The sequence below is a fragment of the Pan troglodytes genome, chromosome 8 (genome assembly GCF_028858775.2).
Source record: "Pan troglodytes isolate AG18354 chromosome 8, NHGRI_mPanTro3-v2.0_pri, whole genome shotgun sequence".
Lineage (NCBI taxonomy): Eukaryota > Metazoa > Chordata > Mammalia > Primates > Hominidae > Pan > Pan troglodytes.
The window spans coordinates 118,385,542-118,411,997 of record NC_072406.2 but is presented as its reverse complement, the minus strand read 5'-3'; the positions used below and the strand labels follow the sequence as shown (position 1 = coordinate 118,411,997).

General features: G+C 36.1%; 1 long non-coding RNA gene across 1 annotated transcript; it reads right to left on the bottom strand.

Annotated features, from left to right (window-relative positions):
* Window positions 1-70: 70 nt before the first annotated feature.
* On the bottom strand, window positions 71-25,541 carry LOC107966940 (uncharacterized). Its single transcript, XR_001706998.4, has 3 exons — window positions 25,407-25,541; window positions 971-1,094; window positions 71-189 (listed from the first exon to the last, which is right to left on the bottom strand). It is a non-coding gene; the product is annotated as an uncharacterized LOC107966940 (long non-coding RNA).
* Window positions 25,542-26,456: the final 915 nt, after the last annotated feature.

The window sequence follows — 26,456 nt, the reverse complement described above, 5'->3', positions numbered from 1 at the left end:
TTCTAATTATAAAAAGGCCTAGGTGTCTTAGTCCATTTTGTGTTGCTATAAAGGAACACCTGAGACTGGGTAATTTGTCAAGAAAAAAGGTTCATTTGGCTCATGATCTGCTGCTTAGAAGACTGGGTGTCTCAGGCTGCTTCCACTCTTGGTGGAAGGCGAAGGGGAGCCAGTTTGTGCAGAGATCACCTAGCAAGAAAGGAAGCAAGAGAGCAGAGCAAGTTGGGAGAGAAGTGCCATGCTCTTTTCAGCAGACAGTTGTCATGGAAACTAACAGAATGAAAACTCACTCAACCCACCAGGAGGGCATTAATCTATTCATGAGGGTTCGACCTCATGATCCAAACATCTCCCACTAGGTCCTACCTCCCAACACTACCATACTAGTGATTACATTTTAACATGAGATTTGGAGGGGACAAACACCGAAAGTATAGCAATAAAGGTTATTTTAGTTTCAATATAGTCAATTTAAAATGGTTTAGCCTAGTTATTTGATAGCAAGGTTATAACTGGAGCTTTCTCTAACTATTTCTGAAATGTTTCTTAAATATATGAACTCCATTTAGTAATCTGTCTACAGGGGAGAGTGGAGGGAAATTTTTTAATTTTTTTCCTCATGAACAGTATTTAAATATCTGATTTGTTTTCTACGGACCAGGGCCTTAGGTAAAGTTGATGATGTGGAAAGACTAACTTGGGCTGTAGGGGAAGACTGTCTTAAATTATGCTTTGGATTTGTTTGGTTCTGTGTTTTATATTCAAAGACTCTCAAGTGATTTGATGGTCCATCTCCAAAAGGAATATATTGTATCTAGACTTTAAATATTCACCACAGGCAGAAGAGACCTGACAGGAATTTCTATTACATTTTTTTAAGGTAAAAGTCCGCCGTGTTTTCCTTTCTAGTTGAAGGTTTTCATACTTTTTAAGGGTGCATTTTTAGGCAGTAACTTGTCTTTTTACATACCCTTCTCCTGACAATGTTTTCCTTGCGGCCTTCTGTTCCATTTTAGGTGAGCAGATCTAATTCAGCCTTGAAATATTAATTGTAGTCTCTGGTGAAAGGATAAACTTTCATGCCTTAAGGATATCTGTAAAAATACAGACATAAAATGTGAATCTCTTTACTGTCCCATAGGGTTCAGCTCTCAATGCTTCCAAAGTCTTAGAAGCTAAAGGAACCCTCCTCTTCAGTTTTAGATTATGGCTTAGGTTAACAATTCTCCATCATTAAGTGTTTAAATTTTTAGGCTATTTAAAAACTTTTGTGAACTATTTCATATTGCAGAAGACCTATGCTTAATAAAACAAGCAGCAGGTTACATAAGGAAAGCAAACCACCTCATTCATATTTTCTCATTTTTTCCCTATACTTTCTCTTCCACCACAACCTTTCTCTAAATCTTTCTGTTCAAATTCATGCATATGGAGCAGCCATGCTTGGATTTCTGCCCCCTTAAGAACTGTTGAGAATCCAACTTGCTAAAGCAACCCCTAACTGAATATAGCTCTCTAAAAAGAGATCCAATCATAACCAAACTCAGGAGCATCCCTTTACATGAATGTTCTAACTTCTACTAATACCTTATATTTGAACAGCATGTACCCTTTTTAAAATCTGTTTTAAAATTGATTTTAGAGGGTGTGTAGTGTGAAAAACACTGGCATGAGACAGATTTGGTTAGCATTTCAGATTGCTGTAATTATTCTGTTTATTCTTTCAGCAAATATTAAATACATATGAGCCAAGCATTTCACAGACTTTGAATAATACAAAAATAAATGGGAAGAGGGCTCTTCTTCTAAAGAATGTGTAATGTATAGATCAGAGTGGATTAGGCAAGAGGACTTGTTCTGGACTAATATTGTTTGAATTTGAATTCCAAGTTTAGCCAGTTACTAGTTTTGTAATCTTGGGGACATTATTTAACTTCCCAACACCTCAGTTTTCTTATCTGTAACTTGTTGAAAACAACATCACTTTTAGAGGGTGCTCTAAATAAGATGATACATGGGATGTGCTTATTACAGAGCTCATCATAGAGTAAGCCCTGAAACATTCATTCTTTATTTCCAGACAATTATTATTACTATTGTTGTTAAGAAAAAACAGTAACAATAGAAGCACCTAACCTAGTTTAAAGCTTGGACTGGAAGGTATTTGGGACAGTGTTTTGGAGAAGATGATGCCTAGGTTGTGCCCTAAATTACTTAATCAAGTTCTTCAACTGTCAAGATAGGACTGGTGAGTCCCATCTTGCCATCTATTATACAGATCAATGTTCCTTTCCCTCTCTCCTCTTTCTCTTGATCCTCAAAACAACTTAATGAGTATGGCCTCTATATGTACAGATGTGATTTCTCCGTGTTGTCTACCTTTCTGGTTAGATTCTAAAAGTATTTTCTTAAGCTTCTTGTGTAAACATTGAGAATGCAGAATTGAAATGGCATTGTCGAAATAAACTGGAAATGAAACTTCATTAAACCCTATAGGCTGGTTTCAAGTTTCAATACTCTTCAGAAATTCTAAGGTCTCATGAAGATTAATAGCCTAGAGAAGCAAAGGTGTAGTTTCTGATAACAGACAGAATGCAGGTTATAACAGGGCTCGATAACTATCAGCATGCAGATTACCCAAAAGGACATTCTAGAAATCAAACAGTCACAGTGAAATTTTTCAGCAGGACACAGCTCTGAGCAAGGTACAAGGTCCTCGAATGTTCACGAATAATAGAGATCAGCTGTGTAATTGAATATTCTTGATTCCTCATTCATATTGGCAGCCGTTATTTTTGTCTGCTGAAAGTGAGAGAAGGATACTTCCCACTGGGAGAGGTGAGATGAGTCTAAATGAAACCTGTAATTCATGGGATTATAGCCACTGCAAATGAAAGAATCTGATTTTCCAAGAAACCTAATAATAGGCAAGACTTTGGGGGCAAAATAGCAATCAGAGATTAGTCAAGCATTTTCTACATTTATGGAGGAAAAAAAAATCAGTGTTTCCTTTATTTCTATTCAGAGTCATGCAGAGAAGCAAATGTTTTCACTCAATCTACAATGCCTGCTGCCCATACTCAGACACATATTTGCATAGATACAGTTCTTGCTTCCAAAGGCTGATTGTGTTGATAATTCCAATAAAGTTACTTTCTATGATTCAGATTTGGTTTTTTTGTTTGTTTGTTTGTTTTAACTTGACTAGCTTCTCTTTGCTACATTTTTTGACCAGAGCACCCACATGAAAGAATGGTTCGCCTCTTTGGGCTCCAGTGACCTAATCCATAAAACGCAAGTGCCTGAGATCCCTTTTGCACTAACATCCTATGGTTCTTGTCTGCAATTCTCAAAGGAGCTTTTGGACATGGATGTTATTTTTTACACTGTGAGCCACCTGGTTTCACAAAACCAAAAAAGGCCCCAAAATTATTTTATCCTAAATTTAAATATTTTTTTCTGTAACAGAACAGTTGGTACAAGGGCATAAGTAGGTCTCAAAATAATAATTTTCAGTAGCTTGTTTAATTTGAGACAGCAGAATCTATTTTTGGAGAGCCACTTTTAAATGATTCATTTTGAGATTAAAAAATAATAGTAACATATTATTTTCCCTTACTAACGACTTGTGAAGGAAGTGTAATGAGCGAAATTCCTTAAGTTCCTAATTTTAGAGTAGCTTGGATAAGGTCCCAGAATTTTAGGTGAATATTTGTTATTATAACTCACAGGTTACTTTTTAATGCTTGATAAAGACATTAAACCTAATATTTTAGCTATGCCATTTATTCCTTTTTTGCTTTTTTTTTTGTTTTCTCTCTTCCTTTTTACAAAATTGTTCAGTTTCCATTTCTCTGTTTATTTGTTCTTCTAATTTCTATTGCATTTCTCCTAGCCTGAGAGTTTTCTTTCTCTTTCCAAAACTTATCACAGATAGAATCTTTCTAAAATATATTGTCGCCTAAGACTCTAAAAATGCTTTTATTTTGTTCTTTTTCATGGAGTCTTTAAATAAATCAACAAAAAATGATGAAAACTGCTATCATTGCTTTTTTCCAGGTAGAGTTTGTCTCAATATCTTTTTCATTAGCATAGCTTGTCCACATAGGTTTCCTTAAAACCCATTGTAATATTTTTAGCCTTCAAGAATTTAAGATCCACATTGGAGAGCACATTATTGAGCTGCTGGTATGTTTCAGGCCATCTTTTAGGTGGACAGTGTTACATTTATTATCACATGTATGATTAAATTTTTTGAGGTAGGCATTCTTATCTTCATTTTACAGAACAATAAGGTAATGGAGTGTGAGTACTACGCCCAGGGTGAAGTCATTAGTTAACTGGAAGTGGTTGAAATAGTGGAGAGTTTGGATTTAAAACCCAGATGTAGAGAATCCCAAAGCACATCCTCTGTCCCTTAGCACCATTGATTCTACAAGCCCAGGTATATTAATGCCAGCAGGGAAGGGTTTCTTAAATTCTAAAGCAAAACGCTTATAGTGACTGAAAATCACTTTTTGACAGTTTAAAAATTGCCTTCAGCCCTTCTTGCTTATTAGAGGCGATTCATTTTGGGGAAAAAGAATGGTCAACCAATTAACTGAAGTATCACAAGATGGTGGCACAACTGATGCCCTGATTGGGGTTTTGATTTAATGATGGGGCCTGGGGACTATATCTTCACAAGACAAACATTTGCACTTTCTTGAGGCATGCACATTTATTACTAAACTGCCAGCAAACATTCTACTTCCTCTTCTTGTATCCTAACAGGAATATTTTTCTAATCCAATTGTAACTCAACCTTAGCTAGAATGCAGCCTTTCTCCAGATTCCAATATGGTAATCATCCATCACTTACCAGGAACAACAAAACTCTGCCTCTCCCCCAGCTGCACAGATTTTGTTACATTTTGTTTTCTGTAATTTGTAAAATGAACATCACTGTTGTTCCTTAAATACAGATCATAATATTACATTTTTATATTTAATTATTTGCCTTTTAAAACTCTACCTCTTAATCCCTCCGGAAGCAAAGAAAATAATTGCTACACTCGAGCATATGGACCCACAGTATCTTAGAAAATACATGGGATTTTTCAGTAGCTAGGACTATGGTGAAAAGACATTAGAGGAGTCAGTGTGAGACTGCTAAAAAAAGGTACATAAAAGGCTGTTTGTAGGCAAGCCAAGATGGAAGGTCTGTGGCTTCTCCTTCAAAGCATCAGTGATTTCCTTTTATACACTGGTGAAATAAATATAAAATACATTTGCGTTGTTGGATCTGGCTTTCTTAAAAGCAGAAATCCATAGCCATGGACATTATGTAGACTCTGAATTAATGCTTGCTTAGATGAATAGCATGAAGAATTGGATGAGACCCCTTTACTAAGTTTGCGTAGTGTCTGTGTCTTCTGTTTAGTGTAGGTTCTTTAACTTTTCCCCCAAGACTCCATCCAGGATTATAGACACCTATGAAATAAAGCCGTCGTGAATATCTGAATGTTTGCTTCAGGGAGTCGATCCAATTCTCTACTTCTTCCAGCCCTTGCTTTCCAACTGTCTGTCCCTTACCTTCTGACACATCATTAGTTACCTTCATTTACTTACTCTCAATGCCTCACCTCTAGGCTCCTTCTCCCAACCCTGTCCTAATTTGGACAATTGGTTACTCATCTCTGGATTATTGCAGACTTGGAACCCTACCAGGTACTAGAGGAGCAGACATTTTTACCTCATTTTATTTATTGACCATGGTACATGTTGGTCTGGATCAGTGAAGTAATAATATTATTAAATGCCCTATCAGAGGATCAGATCAGAATCATGCCTGTAGCCTCATGTGCACAGAAGTAAGAAATACATATTTTTATTTTGCAGTATATAGTGGTCTCACAAAACGTCAGGAAGGATACATCAATTCTGGCTGAAAAAAATAGAGGGTATCTCAGCTGCTAATAGAGTATATTGGCCAGTATAAAGTATAGGATCATTAGACATCTGTGCAACTTCTTTTCAGGAGAAGAGTAATTTTTTTACCAAAAGGACAAAGAATCCCTGAATTCTTCTTAACTGAAAGAGAAATATCCCCCAGACTGTAAAGGTGATAATTTTACTAGAGTTTTACGGTCATATAATCAGATAAACAGGAAACCAACATTTTATCTTTTGCAAACAGTGTGAGAAGTATTTGGAATTTAAAGAATTTGATCTTACAACCAAAACATATGCATAGTTTCTTGAAACATATCGTTTCTTGAGATATACACACATAAACGCACATGTACCTCTCAAAAAACTACATGTGTATTTAATATGCTTATAAAATGCATTGTTTGAAATACCTCATGTACCCCATAAATATATATACCTACTCTGTACCACAAAAATAAAAAAGATTTTAAAAATAGTTTTATAAGAAGCATTGTTTTACAAGAAAACACCCTTATAGAAGTGAAGTAATATACTTCAATTTTATAGTTTAGAAGATAAACAATTTGACTGATATTTTAAAATTAAAATCAGAATTTGAACTCAGGTCTGTAAAACCCCAAAGCCTCTGTGAGATCTTTCCAGTGTCATGGCTTCCTAAGACAAAAGTTTTAAGGAAAATGTGTCAGAACTTTTCAGATAGTTAAGACATTCAGTGAAAAACCACGCAAAATATCAAATCTTGGCTATAAAAATCACTTCCAAAAATAAGCAAAGATGCATCTTCAATGAGCCAAATAAAGGGCTCCCAAAAGTACTGGTGTACTTAGTAGAGAAGAAAAGTCCAAAATGGCAAAGTGACAAAGTATGTTTTAGATCCTCTAAACTGGTTGAATAACCTCAAAGGTTGAAAGTATTTTACCTAAATTGAAAGGCACAAAAATATGCTTTTCTCTTGAAACTAAATATTCTTAATTATTATTTTACATTATTTAATTTTATGCTATTACAATTAATAAATAATAATCATGACAGTAATAATGATGCTTTGGCCCTCTGTGCACCAGGGTGGAGAGATATATGTAAGCTGGTCCAGAATCATTTGAAATCATTAGATTTGGGGCACAGAAACTGTCTCCAATACACCCTAGGAACAGATGGTAATAATAAAATCAGTTTTCTGAGTTGATTGCATATAATTTCAGATCAGGAATCATTGCTGCTCTGAGAGTAATAGGAAAGATATTTTGTAAGCTTTGCATATTAAACTTAAAGTCAGTACTGAAACCTACTACTTCATTGTTCCACTTCACCAAAATTAATGGATAATCTAAATAAAACTGGCTAGTTTTGCTCTTATCGTAGAAATGATCTGGTCTCAGCACAGTGATACAAAGGAGTACATAACAACTTCAAAAGCTTTGAAAAAAATCACTTACAGCTTTACTGAAGATTTTTTAATTGGGCTTTAACGGAAATTACACCACACATCAGAAAGAAAAATGCCCTGAAAGTTGTCTCTACACAGTAACCTCCCTGAAGTAATGCCCACCATGAAACAGCTGTCTTGCAAGGCACAACTCTATTAACTAAAGTCCGCCATCTGCACACAAGGATCTACTTAACACGTTCCTTAAAGATGGCAGGTTCCTTAATCCTTTCAATGTTGCATAAAGACTATATAACACTTAACTATGAAGAGTCATGGGAAGATCTTTCTCATTGTGTTTTCTTTTAAATTTCATGATTGTGTACTTATTATAGTTCCTTTATAATGGGACTAGATTACCAGACTCTGCAGTATCTCACTTATTTTTTCGTGTGTGACTCTTTCCCATCGTTCCCTACCTTGCTCAACATCCTAATATCTCATACCATTAACTTGATCCCTTGAGACATGTATTTATAACCATGAACTCTTAACACTGCAACACAAGCAATCTGGCTCTGTTAATGATGTTATCAGCAGAGAGAAACTCATTTAATGACCTGTGTGAGAACCATGCTTTCAATCACATGGATGTTCTGAGCAATAAAAGTGGAAGATCATATGAAAGTGGGTGAACAAAAGACACAGGGTTTTAGAGACGTGTGTATGTAACTGAAGCCATTGTATCTTGGAATACAAGGACAGTTGCACAAAAGCAGTATGCGGTATGTAGTCCCATTCCTAGATATCATTGGCCATTTTCCTAGCCAGACACCAAATAGCATGTGATACTTAAAAATAAATTGATCCAATAATTGCTAGGATTCCAAGAAATAGTAAATATATTTATGAGGTTATTAACTGAAAAATATCCTTACCATTGCTGCAATTCCTAGAGATGGTAGTGAGCTCACACAGGGCACACAGCAGTACTGAAAAACTCTCAGTTGTTCACTCTTCTTCCCCTTCTCTTTTCTCCAAAATCTTTTTTGTTTGATTGCTTTAGGGTGGGTACAGAAAAATTCTCCCCCTTCCAAGTTAATGGAGAGGAAAAGCTGTAAATCCACAGATGTATAGCTAAAGAGGGCCGCTGAGAGCCTCCCAACCCTTTCAAATAACAGAAAAGAGAGCCAAAATTGAGAAAAGTAAAATGACTTCTCATGGCCAAACAATGTAGCAGGAGACTGTCTTTTCCCCTTACCATCACAGCATGGATACCTAGCATATGTCAGATACTTTCCATGCACTCTGTAAATGTTAATTTAGTGAATAAACTGACGAATGTAGTTTTTAATGCCATAGCTATTACCAGTACTCAGAATCCCTAATTCCTTGTATTTTTTCCTGTTGTAGTTCACTGTGATAGTTTCTTTTGGGTTGTTATCCTCTTTCTGTGCTTCCTGGAAATGCGGGGAGTGGTCATAAATGTGAGATGAGGAACAGCAGAAGGTCAAACAGTTGGCAATATTGGGTGAAATGATGGATTCTAAGGCACAGGAGTAGAAAAGCTTTGTTCAGGACAAATGACCAGAAACTATTTGAGCTTCATTGAGGTATATGTCTAAGGTGTTACTGTTTGAAATCAGAGCATCAATGAAATGAAAAATATCAGAATATCCAAATGTTTTGGAACATGTACAGATGCATTCATTATTTTTATGAATGTTTTCATTGTACAAAAAATATATTCAATTTTTATAATTTAGTTCACTTAAAATTCATGAACATGTTAAAAGAACCAGTAGAAATGTTACCATCTAGATAAAACTACTGTTAAAATATTCATGCTTGTACATTCAAAGTTTTCCTATGCCAATATCTACATCTGTGTGATTTCTCCTTTTGGAAAATTAAAATGATGAATATTAAATGCCATATTACCCTGTCTTGCTTGTGGCACTTTCTCACCTTTCTCCAATTTCACTGGTATGTGAACTTGTTTTGATAACAGTCAATTGGTATGGGAATATCAATGTAGCTATCATTATTATCCTGTAACAGGTCCAGGTATTCTGCACTGAGTCATGCCTTCAAAAAGTTTACTATGTATATAAATGTGTGTGTATGTAGCTGTTCCATATTTTAATTTTTAATTAAGTGTTTCTGAAGTGGTAGATATTAAAATGTTTTTGCAAGGTCAACAAATGAGGGTGAAAGTCAGGATTATGAGTCAAAAGAGAACCTAGAATTAAACATTTCCCCGTAAGTCATCTATCCAGTGAAAAATTTAGAGCTAAAAATGGTAGAATATTCCTGAGAAAGTAAGACTTCTTGTTTCTAAAGTGATCAGTGCCTTGGCAGCCAACCAGCTTTCAAGTAAGCAAATGAATTCACTAGTAAGTGGCATCCAACTGTAAAATAGAGCATCATTGAGACTTGGAGAATAATTGAATGAGTCTTTCTGTGCCTTTGAAGACAAATAAGGAAAAATAAATACTATATTCAGGAAGCTATGTCAGATATTCTAGATCTGGGCTGACCAATATGATACCTATTAGGCATAGGAGTGTATTTAGACTTAAATTGTTTTAAATAAAGTAAAATAAAAATTTTTTAAGTAAATTTTTTTACCTTAAAAGTGTTTAAGTAGGCTGGGCACGGTGGCTCATGCCTGTAATCCCAGCACTTTGGGAGGCCAAGGCGGGTGGATCACGAGGTCAAGAGATTGAGACCATCCTGGCCAACACGGTGAAACCCTGTCTCTACTAAACATACAAAAAAAAAAAAATTAGCTGGGCATGGTGGCAGACACCTGTAGTCCCAACTATTCAGGAGGCTGAGGCAGGAGACTGGCATGAACCCGGGAGGCGGAGCTTGCAGTGAGCCAAGATTGCGCCACTGCACTCCAGCCAGGGCGACAGAGTGAAACTCTGTCTCAAAAAAAAAAAAAAAAAAGTTTAAGTAAATAAAAGTTTAGTTTCTAAATGGCTTCACAAGCACCTGTGGCCACCAACTGTTTTATTTGACAATGTAGACTTAAACTTTTTTCTTCAATACAGAAAGTTCTGTTGGACAAAAAGTTCTCTGTTGGATTACACAAAGCTTATATCCTCCATGGCACAATTGAAGAGAGAAGACACAAGCACTTAAGGTTAAATAACAGAAGAAGAACTATCATAAGGTCATACATATTGCAAAGGAATGAGAATGATGGTCACTGCTCTAGCTTCAGCTCAGGTATCATGGACAAGATGGCACTTGAAGTGAACATCAAAGAAAATTTGTATATGGGATGATAGAGACTAGGGTGAAATACTTTTTTTTCAGACTTAAGGTCCAAGGACAAAAGAGGTAATGGTTTCTTTTGAAAGAATCTGGGCATGACCTGATAGCCTACTAGCCTAGGGATCACTGTTGTTCATTGAGAATTTAACCTTTGGTTGTATCATAATATATTAGGTTTTGGGATATCTCAATGTAAAATATTAATATCTTTCCTTTGAGGGTCCAACTTTAATTATGAGTATCCAACTGTGTGCCAAGCGCTATGCCTAGGAAGTCACAATTTCATCTCCTGTGTACATGAAGCATTTTTTCTGTATAGCTGAACTTGATGCTTTTACATATGCTTGCTATTTTATCCAATTGCTCAGAGTAGCATGGTCTGCTTCAAGTTTTTTTATATCATTTCAAGATGGAAATTAAAAGTTAACTTCTTTTCCTCTTTTGTGATAGTAACATTGCTGTTTTAAGAGTGGTACTAAGCAAAAATGAAAACAAGAGTATTGTTTTTCAGAGTGACAAATTCTTAGGGATTTAGGGATTGGTGGTGCTTCAAGGCTGACTTGACAAATATATCTGTTTAGGAGTTTCATACTTTATATACAAATGGAATTAACTTGATACCCTTTCATATGGTTTGGTTCTGTGTCCCCACCCACATCTCATGTCGAATTGTAACATTAGATTATTTTAAACACCCCATACAACTTCAAAAAATTCTGAGGTGGCATTGTCGGATTCAGCAAATAAGAATATGGGACACAAAATAAAATCTAAATTTCAGAAAAATAATAGTTTTTAACACGTAAGTATGTCTCAAATATTGCATAGGGCATACACTAAAAATAAACGACAACAACTTGGTGTTTATCTGAAGTTCAACTTTAACTGGGTGTCCTGTAGTTTATTGAGCCAGTGTAGGGATAGTCATTCATTCATTTCACAAATATTTATTGAGTATTGTTAGAATAAAAATCTTAGACAAAATATATTTAACAGAGTTTAATTGAGCAAAGAATGATTTGTGAGTCGGGCAGCCCCTAAACCAGAATAGGTTCAGAGAGACTCCAGCACAGTCAACTAGTGAAAAAAGATTTAGGGATGGAAAAAGATAAGTGACATACAGAAAATGGAAGTGAGGTACAGAAATAGCCGGATTGGCTATTCCTTGGCATTTGCCTTATTTGAGCACAGTGGGATTAGTCAAGTGACTTTGATTGGTTGAAACTCAGTGATTGGCACAAGAGTAATTTATAGTCTGTTTACATATCCAGTTAGGTTGTGGTTTTATGTATGGAGAAATTATTTTTAGGCCGAACTTAAAATATGCAAAGAGGCAGAGTTAGTCTAAACTTAATTTCATAGTACCTGCTAGGATTCATGACTGGTCCTAGGTCCTAAGAACACAGCTATTAAAAAATCAGTTGTAGGTCTTGGACCCCTGGAACTTACGTTTAAAAGAGATGCTTCTCAATTTTTAGTCTCAATCACCAATTATGTGTTTTTCTCAAAATTAATTTAGTAATTTTTCACTTTCTCTGATCGTCCCTAGTAATTAATTCCTATTATTAATAAACTAATCCAAATTATTTTAAGCAAATGACTGAAATCCATTAAATATATTTTGGATATTTTTAAGTAGATTGGATAGTTTTCTACCTTTTAAGAAAGAATGCACTGGTGAGAGGAATTCTTTCAGTGACATACATTAATTTTTGCAACAGAATTATCAAAGAAAAATATTTCTAAAATCCATGTTCAAAATGCTCTCTCAACAGAACACTTTTAGAGAAATTCATTATTATAGTTGCAATAATTATTTTTATTTGTATTTATTTATTTACTTTGAGATGGAGTCTTGCTCCGTTGCCCAGGCTAGAGTGCAGTGGCATGATCTCATCTCACTGCAACCTCTGCCTCGTGGGTTCAAGCGATCCTCCTGCCTCAGCCTCCTAAGTCGCTGGGATTACAGATGTGCACCACTACACCCAGCTAATTTTTGTATTTTTAGTAGAGATGGGGTTTCACCATGTTGGCCAGGCTGGTCTCGAACTCCCAACCACAAGCCATCCTCCTGCCTGGGCCTCCCAAAATGCTGGGATTATAGGCCAATTATTTTTATTTTTTAAATGACATTATTAAAATATCATTTCTGTAAATGCTAACTTAAGTGATACTTTTTCTATGCAATAGCTGTTGAAGGACTCACCTATGACAAGTTTAGTCATTTTCTTATTGTCTACTTTTGCTTGTATTATGAATATTTTCTTCAATCCATGGTGCCTGTCTATTAATTTTTTAAGCTTCGTAGACATTCTGTGAAGGTTAGTAAAACTAGTGTATATTTTCTGTCAGTTGTCTTAACTAGACACATAAATGGGACACATATAAATTGTAGAAAGTTGAAAATAATTTCAGGATATTGTTAATAATTCTCTTTTTAAAAAAAATACTTGAATTTCTTTTACACTTGATCTTAGCCAAAAGGCTGAGAAATGATTACCTTGGCTTTCTTTTATTGAAAATGTTTTCACATATTAAATTCAAATTGTTAAAAATTACATGTAAGCACATAATGTACAATATATTTATCTAAAAATATGGGGGTAACAGTTTTGAATAAGAAACCATTTGAAATTTAAAATTCTTTTTTGTGTAACCAATGCATGTATGGGTTTCTTTTATGTTTGAGTCACTAGTTTATTATTCGTGATGATCCACTAGTATATTCACTAATGTTCCCATAAAACTGCCTAACTTATTCTTTTTAATTATTATTGTGTTAAGAACACTTAACAGGAGATCTACCCAAAGAATTTTTATGTGCAATACAGAATGGTTAACTTCACCATGATGCTGTACAGATCTCTAGAACCTAATCATCTTGTATCACTGAAGTGTCAGTTATTAAACTGTGAGTTTTAAAGTCACTTTTTCTATCAAAACATCTTTTATTGCCTATGATAAATAACCAAAACAACAGTAACCACAACAATAACCACAGAAGCAACATATATATGAGTAAAGCTTACATTTTTAAAAAAGTAAACATAAATACAAATATGTTAGTTCTAATATTTTCTTCCTTTATGCCAGTGAACTGTCTTGTGCTTGTGCTTCCCAGGTTGAGGACCACCACCAGAGATAAAAGCTTAGGCCTTTGACCCCATGTATAACTCAGTTAATCACTTACTGCACTAAAATAGTGCATGTTGTCTGCACCACCATTAAGTAAGCCTTAATTAGCCCTTGTGACAGTAAGGAAACTTGACACTGAATCAGCATTCCTAAGAGCGCAGAGAAGCAAATGGAACACAGGATGAAATTATTGCATGTGAAACCTTTCTTTCAAGAGAACCAATAACTATAATTGAAACATCTCACAATATTTGATTTGCGTTCACCCCATAACCAAATGCTTCAATTAAACTCATTTGTATTAGAATGGCTGAGATCATTTCCAACACTTTGTCTAAATTACTACAGGCTTCAGTCTGGAATATCAAACTCTGACTTCAGAGGACACAGCCTGGGCTTTTGGCAGCCACTGGACAGAATGTAACAGGGATCTTTATCATTCTTATATGGGAGTTCTCATTAGTGACTATAGGCACTTTTTTCATATACTTGAAGCAAAATTTATTCCACAGAGAGCTAATCAGCATCCACAGCCAGCAAACAGGATTCCAAAGTAGTTTTTATTTTTAAAGAGGTGTGTGGTTTTACACATGGTAAAGGAAGATGAAAATACCCCTTCTGCTTGCATTTTGGATCTATTTAGAATATTGAAATGTTGTCCAAGCAGAGATGAATTTCAAGGTCAGCTCTCCCGTGGGACACCTGTCTTTGCTTCCCCTGAGGAAATAATGTGGACTAAGTTCTGAAATATTTGTCCAGTTATTTTGAGGTCAGGAATTGTACTCATTAATACCAACTGAAATGTAAGCACCTAGAAATATTGTGGAATGCAAGAAAATCCTAATGTACATCCAAACTGTGAAGGAATAGTTAACCTCTCATAACCACTCCTACTTTTGGGGAAGGGGCTCATCAGTGGCCTACAAAGACCTTAATGCATAGTGGTAGCCTGGACATTGACTGAAAATACTCATTGTTCTCTGATACCATGAATTCTTTCCTCTAGTACCGTAAACTTTTAGAATTCAAAGAAAGCAAAAATGCAACCCATGCTCCTCTAGATAACAGTCTGAGGCCGTGGAAGAGAATTGACTTAGTCCGAGGTTTCACAGTTCTTCTGGGACAGAGCAAAGGAAGCTAGAATCAAGACTTTATGGATCTCAATATTCTTCTTTGTCTTAGTGACTCTACTGGCTGAAAAGTACTGATTTTCAGCACTTACACATCAATTTAATGCAGATAATTTAAACAGAAGACAACCTGATTAAGAATGATCACCTTTAACACAAGTTTTAAAAAACATCTGAAGTGTGTACATGTACATTGCCCAAATGATCATAAGCTTTATGAGGTCAGGGACTGAATATTTAATTTCATGGGATTTTTTTCCTAGGCAGTGCAAACCTTTCCTCAGTATAAGTGTTTAGCAATTGCTGGTTAGTGGGGAAAAGCATAAGGTCATGAAGACTGTGTTATCTACCACTCTCCTCTGTATCCATGCCTATAAGATAATGTGAAAAAATTACCGCACTGGGCAGGGAATATCTGAGCAGGTGAATACAAATATACTTTTAAAAGGATGCCTTTAAAATTCCTCCTTTCTTTTCTCCTGTCCCTGCTCCTGCTGTGAAATGTAAGATAGGATTTTTATACTTTTACACATCCTTAGTTCTGTGAGAGGGGCCAGGTTTGAGGACTTAATCCTCTTTTTAAGTGCCATAAAAATAAGGAAGCGATGAATCTTGTCTTTGAAGTTTATAAGGATTTTTTGAGCCAAAACCTTTTGTCCTTAATAAGTAATAGATCTGCAGGCAAGCAAAGTCCTTAGATGCTTAGAACTGGCTACCTAGTTGGCAATAACGTTAGAACAATTTTGATGTATTTTAAGGTTGGATGAGATCTCCAACCCAACCTCCTTTTTAATAAATAATAATTTGCTGTACTATTGCTGACCAGTCCTTTCTTTGCCAGTTTCAAGAGTGTTTGATGATTATTATCACCACACAGGAGTAAACACTGTAAGGAAGATAAACAGATAGAAGATTCTTATGGCATCATTTTCAGCTGGCCAAATAAGAAAGAAAAGTGGTTAGTTCCTAAGTATGAAGAGATGCCAAAATCTAAGAAAACAGAAAAGCTATTATTGGAAACAAAAAAAACAAACCAACACCATATAAGATATATCTTATTGCTTTAATTTCCAGGATTTCTGTGTAATCAATATTTGTTGACTTATATAACATGAAGTTATGGCTATCTAAATAAATTTAATCACCAAAGATAAGTAAAGGATCTGTTAAAAAATTTAATTGGGGCCGGGTATGGTGGCTCAGGCCTGTAATCCCAGTACTTTGGGAGGCCAAGGTGGGTGGATCATGAGGTCAGGAGATCAAAACCATCCTGGCTAACACAGTGAAACCGTGTCTACTAAAAATACAAAAAATAAAATTAGCTGGCTGTGGTGGTGGGCACCTCTAGTCCCAGCTACTCCAGAGGCTGAGGCAGGAGAATGGTGTGAACCCGGGAGGCAGAGCTTGCAGTGAGCCAAGATCGTGCCACTGCACTCCAGTCTAGGCGACTGAGTGAGACTCAGTCTCAAAAAAAAAAAAAAATTTAATTGGAAGGTCATTAGGCATCTTGGGTTCCTACGTAAGCAAACTGAAGCTCAATATAAACAGTAAAACAAAATGAAACTTAAGCTTAACTAATCAGAGACTTCGACTAACCTCTAACTTAGGATATTCCACTTTAACAAATCAAGTATTTTTTTTGTTTTGCTTCTGCAAACACCTTATACAAGTTTACTTTCTTGCCCTCTCTGCCCCTCATTCCTAGAGGAATGCTGAACCACTTGCATTTGAATTGGTGTGAACCAATTCATGAATCACCAAATGCCCAAATAAACTCTTTAAATTTTTCATGTGCCAAAGTTTATCTTTTAACAGATCGAAACTGAAGGTTGGAAAGTATGGAGGGAAAAACTATTGGCTCATATGATGTTGGGTCATGCTAAAATATCAAATGGGGATTGTATTAGTCCGTTCTCCCATTGCTGTAAAGAACTGCCTGAGACTGGGTAATTTATGAAGAAGAGAGGTTTGATTGACTCACAGTTCTGCAGGCTGTGCAGGAAGTATGGCTGGGGAGGTCTCAGGAAACTTACAATCATGGTGGAAGATGAACAGAAAGGAGGCACATCTTACATGGTGGGAGCAGGAAAAAGAGAATTAAGGGGGAAGTGCTACACACTTTTAAACAACCAGATTCCATGAGAACTCACTATCACAAGAAGAGCAAAGGGGAAGTCTGCCTCCATGACCCAATCACCTCCTACCAGACCCCTCCTCCAACATTGAGGGTTGTAAGTTGACATGAGTTTTGGGTGGGGACATATAGCCAAACCATATCAGGGATATTTAAAATGGTACCTCTATTCTCTATATAGATGTTGTGCTTAAAGTGAATACACACTTTTTTCCTCCTGTCCATTTGGAATAGCTTTAACATTAGAACTAACCTCATCAGGCGCATCAAATTTAAGCTACCTTAGGATATTATGAAACCCAGCACCAAAATAGTATTACAAAAACATTCTCCAAAAGCAGAAATAACTCGTGGGCTTGAAAAGGGACCTTTGTTTCTCAAAGTCTGAGAACACAGCAGGGCGCAGGGATCAGCATATGTAGTCTTCTTGCAAGTCAAATGCTTTATCTGTGAAGCAAAACACTCTGCAGAACTCTGGTTCTGCCAGAGACATAGCAGTAATGATGCTATTAATTTGTAGTTTTGGTTGAATATGTGTCAATGAAATAAAAAATAAAAAGCTTAGCTCCTGGAGTTTTTAGAATTAATGTTTTTCAAAGTTGTAAGAAAATGTAAGGCATTATGGCCATGTTAGCAAAATAAAAAATTGGTAGGGAGCTGGAGGACAAAATTCAGAAAAAAAAAACTTTCCCCAAGGCTTTTTTGATTTTTAATATTCAGAAGGCATCGCCATGTTTGTACAAATGGCTATGGAGAATAAAACTGAAACAAAGTTGTAGGAACATAGTGGATGGAAAAAATTCATTAACCCTCTTATCTATACAACATTCTTTTCCTATCTGATGTTCTGTATTATATGGAAAGTCAGCAATATCTACCTTCATTTTAAAGATGGGAAACCGAGATCTTGGAGAAGTTGAGGCCATTTAGTGAAGAGATATACTGTAACCAAGAGCAAGAATGCAAATATCCTAACATTAAAAATTCTCTTTTAGTGGGATGCAATCCAATACCAACTATCCTAATTTGAATTTGAATCGGATTTCAATTCATTCACTGTCAAACTCAATTAAGAAACATCTATTGGGAGCCTCCCATTAGCTGGCACAACCTTAGGGACTAGAAATAAAGTGAGAGACAGCTCTGTCTTCAGAAATCATACAGTTTATTTGGAGAAATAGGCAAGAAAACAACAACTGCAAAACATAGTAATATGAACATTCAACAAATGGGCCATTGGAACATTCAAGGGAACCTAAGTTTAAGATCACTGTATATCCCACTTTATCTGGGAGAATTCTGGTTTACTTCAAATGTTCTTGAGTAATTATTGTTGGTACCCAATTTCACCCTGGAAAGAATCCTGGTTGCAATTGTAAATTATATGATTACCTTACTCAACCTATGCCAGGAGATGAGAAAAAGCCTTTTTAAATGAAATTACTTTAAACTAGTTACTCCCATATAGTTTTCCAACTAATTTCAAAAACTCCTATTTAATTTACTTCCAGTATATTATCTGTATTGTCACCAAATGATCATTCTAAAACCCAAATCTAGCAGTGTCATACCTAATATTTAAAAAAACATCATTAGTCCCTTATCTGTAGGATAAATTCCAAACTCTTTAGTACATTATGTAAGGTATCCCCTGTCCTTGCCTCTGTTCATCTGTGGATATTCATTAAAAGCACATAAAAAAAAAATGCCTCTTAGTTCTTCAGTCATAGCAATTGTGCCATGCTGTTTCAAGCCTCTGTGCCTTGACACATGCTGTTCCCTGTGACTATAATTCTCTTCCTCCAACATTGATCTGCCTAGTGGACACCTAGTTCATTTTTCTTTTTCTTTCTTTCTTTCTTTTTCTCTCTTTCTTCATTCCTTCCTTCCTTCCTTCCTGTCTGTCTGTCTTTCTTTCTTCCTTCTTTCCTTTTTCTTTCTTTCTCTCTTTCTTTCTTTCCTTTCTCTCTTTCTCCTTCCTTCCCTTCCTTCCCTCTCTTCTCCTTCCTTCTCCTTCTTTCCTTCTTTTCTTTTTTTCTTTTCATTTTCTCTTTTCTTTTCTTTCAAAAAAATCTTCCCTGAGCCTCGCAAGCTGAAATTTGCCCCCTTCATTTCACCACTGAACAATCTCCACATTGGTGTGCATCACAACACATTACATGTTTTGTCTACATGTCTGTTTCCCTGACTTAGCTGCAAATTTTTTGAGGGGTCCAACCTGTTCTCATCTGTGTCTCAGTGTGCCTGTGCCCATTTAATAAATGCTTGTTTAGCTGCATGTCTTAAAAATTAGGTGAGCAGGAAAAAAGGTAGGTTAGGAGAAGTTTTCAAAGGATGACAGAATTTGTAAAGGTATAGATATTTAAGAACATCAGATAATCTTTGGGAACTGCATATTGTTTAATGTGTCAAAGTCATTCGGTAACTGGGGGAGAAGAGGTTACGGAAGGAAAATGTTTTTGTGTGTAATTACTACAAATTCCCATGGGTTTTGGGAAACAAAAATCCCATGGATGATCTATTTTGCTAGAAAGTATATTTTAAAAGGGGCAGACAGGCTAAAATTTTCATTCGTTTCCTAAATGAGTAATGATTTACTACCGTGTAGTAGGTATTGTGCAAAGCAGATTGTGTACTGTGGTTGTAAACGAGCCCGTTAACATTGGCTCCTCCCTAATGTACTTTTCTGTGTTCCATTAAGGCAATCTCGGAAGTGGAAATGTCTGAATTAAGAAAGGTCTCAGGCAGGGTGCGGTGGCTCATGCCTGTAATCCCAGCATTTTGGGAGGCCAAGGCAGGTGGATCAAGAGGTCAGGAGATCCAGACCATCCTGGCTAACACGGTGAAACCCCATCTCTACTAAAAATACAAAAATTAGGCCGGGCGCGGTGGCTCACGCCTGTAATCTCAGCACTTTGGGAGGCCGAGGGGGGCGGGTCAGGAGATCAAGACCATCCTGACTAATGCGGTGAAACCTCGTCTCTACTAATAATACAAAAAATTAGCCTGGCATGGTGGCGGGCGCCTGTGGTCCCAGATACTCGGGAGGCTGAGGCAAGAGAATGGCGTGAACCCGGGAGGCGGAGCTTGCAGTGAGCTGAGATCGCGCCACTGCTCTCCAGCCTGGGCAACAGAGCGAGACTCCCTCTCAAAAATAAATAAATAAATAAATAAATAAATAAATAAATAAATAAATATTAGCCAGGTGTGGTGGCACGTGTCTGTAGTCCCAGCTACTCAGGAGGCTGAGGCAGGAGAATCGTTTGAATCCGGGATGCAGAGGTTGCAGTGAGCTGAGATTGCGCCGTTGTGCTCCAGCCTGGGTGACAGAGTAAGACTCTGTCTCAAAAAAAAAGAAAGGTCTTAATTTGGAGATTAACATTTAATGAGCATCTACTCTTTGGCACCTCTCATTCCACACAAAACCAAAAACCAAAGATAAGGTCATAGGGAATATCAGCAGCAGAACCAGCATGACTCTGATCCTAGAGGATCCTGTGATCAGTCAACTTGCTTGGAAAAACAGTAGAAGAAGCAACTTAACTGGCTACTGAAAAGCATTCGTTCGCACTTGCCTGGCATATGCAAATGTCTGACGAGTCTCCAGCACTGATGGGATTTTAGTGAATGTTAGCAAAAATTAAAGAATCAAGAAGCTATTGAAACAAACACCTGATTAATTATCCTGCATAGACTTCAAATACAGTGAACTTGAAATTATCCCTAACCTGTTCCCCATACAGTGATTCATGGCATTAGGTTTTTTACATTCCTGGAACCATAATGGACCAATAGGTGTAGAATTCAAGAAGTTTTTTTTTTTTTTGTTTGTTTTTTTTTTTTTTTTTGGTGGGGTGGGGAGGTCTGGTATTAAAGAATTATGCACTTTAGGAGATTTTTTTTTTTCTGTCTGTCTGCCCTGGGAAGTTTACTGGGACTTTGGTGAGGAAGGGGGGGATTAAGTTAAATCATTTTCAATCTCCACTGAAGAAATGAGTGTAGACATTCCGCAACAAAGACCGACTATGTCATAAAAAGAGAGATAGCTAGATATTTTTTGCTTCCTAATGAAAAAAACACATCATTTATAAAATAGTATTGAAAAAAGAAAATCTAACCTGAATCAGATCAAGCTTCTATATCTAATTTCCAATTTATAGGAAGTACAGAGGACAGAGGAGCATGTTAAATTCTACTATGGAGATGCAATCAACAAAATACTCATTTTGTAGTAGTCCACAAACCAAATTACCCTGTTTATTTGACTAATAAATTACAAGAGAGGGACAGAGTGAAAAACAGAAAGATTATATAGATTAAAAGAGACTTAAAAGATGTATCGAGCAATCCCAATGTCAGGGCATTATTTAAATCCTAATTCAAGTAAATGTTAAAAATAAGCAAGAACTCTGTAAGACAATGGAAATTTGAATACTAGCTGCAAATTTGATTACATTGAAAATGATTTTTAAAGTATTTTTGGTGTGATAATGGTGTTGTTTTTATGTCTAACAAAGCCCTTGTCTTTTAGAGATGCATACTGAAATACTTATGAAGAAAATTACATGGTATATAATTATTTTTGAAATAATAGAGAAAAACAGTGAATGGTCATAGATTTAATGTGGTTCACCATGAGTTCATTGTCGAAGCTAGGTGATGGACATACGCAAGTTTATACATATTATTCTGTCAGTTTATGTCTTATATTCTCCATAAAAAATTGAAAGCTACTGGAAGGAAAGACAATATATTAATTAATGTAGATCTCTCTTCACAAAAACAAACATGTTAATTCCCAGGGAGATGAATCTGTCCATTTCACTGTGAATTATTTTATTTTATTTTTTTGTAGAAAATATGCATTACAGAGTAGCAATATAGAAATTTTTAACCTGGTATGTAAGTCCAGGAGTGATTTAGTAAATCTGTAGCTACCCAGAACTATATACAAAATTGATATTAGATGTTTGTGTTTTTGCATTCTGGAAATCAAAGGATTCAATAAATCAAGAGTATAAAATAAAACAGATATTATTGCTTTTTAAAAAAGAGATTGCAGAGAAATTTTGATTGTCCTTCTGTGATCTGGAAACTGAAATAATAAAATGCATTTCCTACATAACATAATCAATGAGAAAATGTTTATATTTTGTCAAATCCATGCATATTACAATGTATAATTTGAGGCAAACTTGTTCTTTGAGCAAAAATAATGATATATCCTTGTGTATTGCAGTTTGTATTTGACTAAATCTGCTTTGTCCATGTTTGTGAGCTCAAAATCATCTCCTCTCTAGATCATGTCTCTTCACTCATTTAAGGCAACCTCCCTTCTAGCCCATGGCCTTCTCCAATTTACCTTGGCCAATGTTGAACTGTAGGAACTCTGAGGAACGTTTAGATTTCTATATGTACCATTTAATAAATGTTCTGTCTGCAAGTTCAGGATAAGTTCTCTATTGGCATAGACCATAATTTTGCTGCCTATGTATTCCTCTAGTTGTGTTAGTCTGGTGAGTAAGAAAGCATCACTATTCACGGTGCTTCCACTCATTTCATTTTGCCCTTGATCTAGAAGTAAAGACACCTAAATTAGACATTGCAGAGGAAACCAAATAAATGCCATCTTTGAAGAAATATTTGTATAATACTTTTTAAATTCTCTAAGTTTACTCATATACTTTTATTCTAGTTGAACGTGAAAAATTAGGCACACGTGGAAATATTCAATGACATAACTGTAGGCAAATTTCTTTTTTCATATAGTTCCTTTTTTTAGTTCTCACTTTGTTGTCATAATTAGGCATTTTAAAGTCCAAAAGACATATTCTAAGACAAAATTACAATAAAAACTTTTCCCCTCATGTAAGTTTCCTTGTAAGGCCATTTTGAATATGATCCTTTTTTTACAGCTTTACTTATATTTGTTTTTTTAAAGTATATAAGTTCACATATTTAGAATCTCTTATTCTCACATTTAAAACTGAATTTAGGAAAATATATTATCTAGGAAGATTTTCATGAATTTTTCTCATCAGCAGTGTTACCTATTTTTCTGCAGTGTAACAACTTTGGAACACAAAGGCATTTGAAATAGGCATCCTTGATACAAATTGCAGATTACTTTCTCACTACTCCTGGCTGTGTACTCCCAAATCAATAGAAATTCATGGGATCTGAAAATTAAATCTTGCAGTCCATTTTTAAAATTCTGACTTTATTGATAAGGTTATAATCATTCTGCACAATTTTAGCAAGTTCAGGTGGAAAAGTATTAACATTGGCATTTGAAAATGAATGTATTAAGTAGGAGGGGAAAGAGATGTAAAGTCTCTACATCCCTAAAGGTCCTTTTTAAATTTCATAGACTGCACTAAGTACATCAGAGGCATTTTGCTGAAACACCCTGCTATTGCCAGGTTGGTTCCTTTTGCATTACCTTAATGCAAGAAACTAGACTCATCCCAAGTGGGGAAGAGTAAAGCTCAGTCATTTCCAATTAAGAAACCACTGATCTCAGTCATCAAGACTCTGAGAGCTCTGACAAAATCTAAGACAGTTTTGTAAATACAATGGCCACATACTCATTTCTGAAGGGCTAGCATTTGGAGCTCTATCAACAATAAATACATTCTGAATTTACACTACATGCTATTTAATAGCCAAGAAGAACCTGAGGAGACTTTAGAACTGAAGTCTAAAGTCTAGTTCCTTTCGAACTAAAGTCTAGTTCTAAAGTCTAGTTCCTTTCCCCTCATGTAAGTTTTCTTGTAAGGTCATTTTTGAATATGATCCTTTTTTTTTCTTTTCTTTAGCACTAACTAGACTTTATTCTAGTTCTTCTTGGCTATAAAATAGGATGTAGTAAGAAACAATGTGTTTATCTAGCTCTTCTTCTTGATAAACGAACAATATCATAAGGACTGTGATTCACCACTTCAACTAAACTCAAAAAGAGTATATTTTTTATAATTTATCTTTCCGTGTTAAATAGTTTGGAAAGAACCAATCATTCCCTATGTCCTTGCTTATGTCCTTCACCATCGCAAGTCTAAAATTCCTTGTTTCTACACCTAGATGGATTTTACCCCAATGTGAATATGTAAATCCTGTAATTGGATTTATACTGTTCATTAGTCCCCCAAAACTCTCAAAATCCTCAAAATCTTCTAGCATCACAAAAATTCTGTCTCTTTAACCTTTTCAGTTATTATTTCTTCTCCTTGCCATGAATAGAACACGGCATCTCTACTGAATTCACTGCTTCCCTTGAGGCTTTGTGAAGTCATCACTATTTTTTGATCCTCATAATCCTTACAACACAAGTCCCAGAAATAAGACTGTTTCTTAATTCTGGCTGTTGTTTCTTTTATCCCTCAAAAACCCCTGCTATTTGATGTCATACATGGCCACTTTCTATCCCTTTGTATTAGTCTGTTCTCATGCTGCTAATAAAAACATACCGAAGACTGGGTAATTTGTAAAGGAAAGAGGTTTAATCAACCCACAGTTCCACATGGCTGGGGAGGCCTCACAATCATGGCTGAAGGCGAATGAGCAAAGTTACGTCTTACATGGCAGCAGGCAAGAGAGCTGGTGTAGGGGAACTCCCTTTAGAAGATCTTGTGACACTTATTCACTATCATGAGAGTAGCATGGGAAAGACCCCTTCCTGTGATTTAATTACCTCCCACCAGGTCCCTCCCATGACATGTGGGAATTACAGGAGCTACAATTCAAGATGAGATTGGGTGGGGAGACAGCCAAACCATATTACCCTTCTCATTGTTATTGTTTACTAATCTTCCAATTTTAGCACTGTAGTCACTTTTTTTTAATGCTTAACTTGCAATCTTTCTTGGGGACAGTAACAGTCATGGGGATAATTCGTTGTAAATGGCTCTCATATTTTTACTACTTTACCCAATTCTCTCTTAATTCCTTAGTCATTGTTATCAGTACTATTTATACCATCTTTCCAAAGCCTAAATTTCAAATCTCTCTGATCACCATTTTCTATATTGTATGCTCATTTACTCCATTCCATCCATGACAAAAATTTAACTCCATTTGAACTTCCAACCCACTTAGACTACAAGTTTTCCACTTTGTCCTGGCTTATGTACTCATTTTCCCTCAACCAGCTTAGGGTTCGTGGTCCATCATTGCAGTAAGTTGTTTAATGTACTTTCAAGTTTTTCCACCTTCCCCCGACACCCGCTGACAATCTCACAAAACTCCAGCACTACCCAAACCTAACTTCCTCCCTACTTGTCTCTCTCTGCTCCCAGTGTCTGGAGGAATCACACAGCCTTACCACTAGGACTCCATTTTAATTTGTAACAGCAAATTTTAAATGAGTACCCAGGACCACTCAGAAGTGCCCAGACACCCTTCTACATTTGTCTAGTGAACTCACTTTAGTTCTTCTTTCAAATTCCACATTCTCTCCAGACCACCTTTACTCTCAGTGAAAAACTCACGGAAGTAAGAAAAATTCTCTTCCACCATCGAATCTACCAACTTGCATGCAACTGGACTCACATTCTCAGCATTCTTTCTCACTGCTATTGTGACATCCCTGTCCCTGTTACTAACTGGATATTACACTCAGGCTCTAAGCCCCATTGCTGCTTGTTTTCTCTAGGACTTCCTACTATTACTTTTGGTTTCTCTAACATCATCACTTTTTCCATGTGTACTGCACCCTTGTGACTCAATACACAACTATGCTGCACAATTTACAATGTAAAAACTAAAAAACCCCGTCCGCCTTATGCAGTCTAGTGAGGGGACTAGAATCCCACCAGCCCCTGGTTTAGAGTAAAGAGTTAAGGTGACCAAAGGCTAGCTCAGGCTTATTCACTTTTCCAGGATGGTCTCAAGTTTCCAATCCAGTACAGGAAAAGTATGCTGGCACGTTTCAAGTTTCTGCTTATACCATGGTTGGCACATGTGCATTGGCTAAAACAAGTTACAAGGCCATATTCAAGGGATTGAAAAGCTAAGTCAGTCACATTGCATATGCATGGATACAGGGAAGAAAAGAATTTGTGGAAAGGTAGTAAGTCTCCATAAAGAGGAAGTGGCTGTGTGATGTGTCTAGAAAAATGAGGCCTTAGGCAGTCTTGCAGATATTTGATATTTCCAGTGGCTCTGCAAGGCACGGCAGTATCAGGAAGACACCTTTGTAGCCATAAATGACACAAAGTTAATAGAAAGATGTGGTTAATAGAATGGGGCTTTGTGGATGGGCACAAAGAGTGACTGAACAATGAAAAGCTGAACTAACAGCATGATGAGCTCTCATACCTTAATACTCAGAGTCAGCATAGGGAGAAAAAGCTGTGAAGTGCAGATAAACTGAAATAGATCAAATATATTCCAATACCTTTGCAGAGAAGGGGCTTAAAATAGAAATTTAGTTGCAAAATAAAAAATTAAAGTATTTTGATTCATTGTGTCTCTC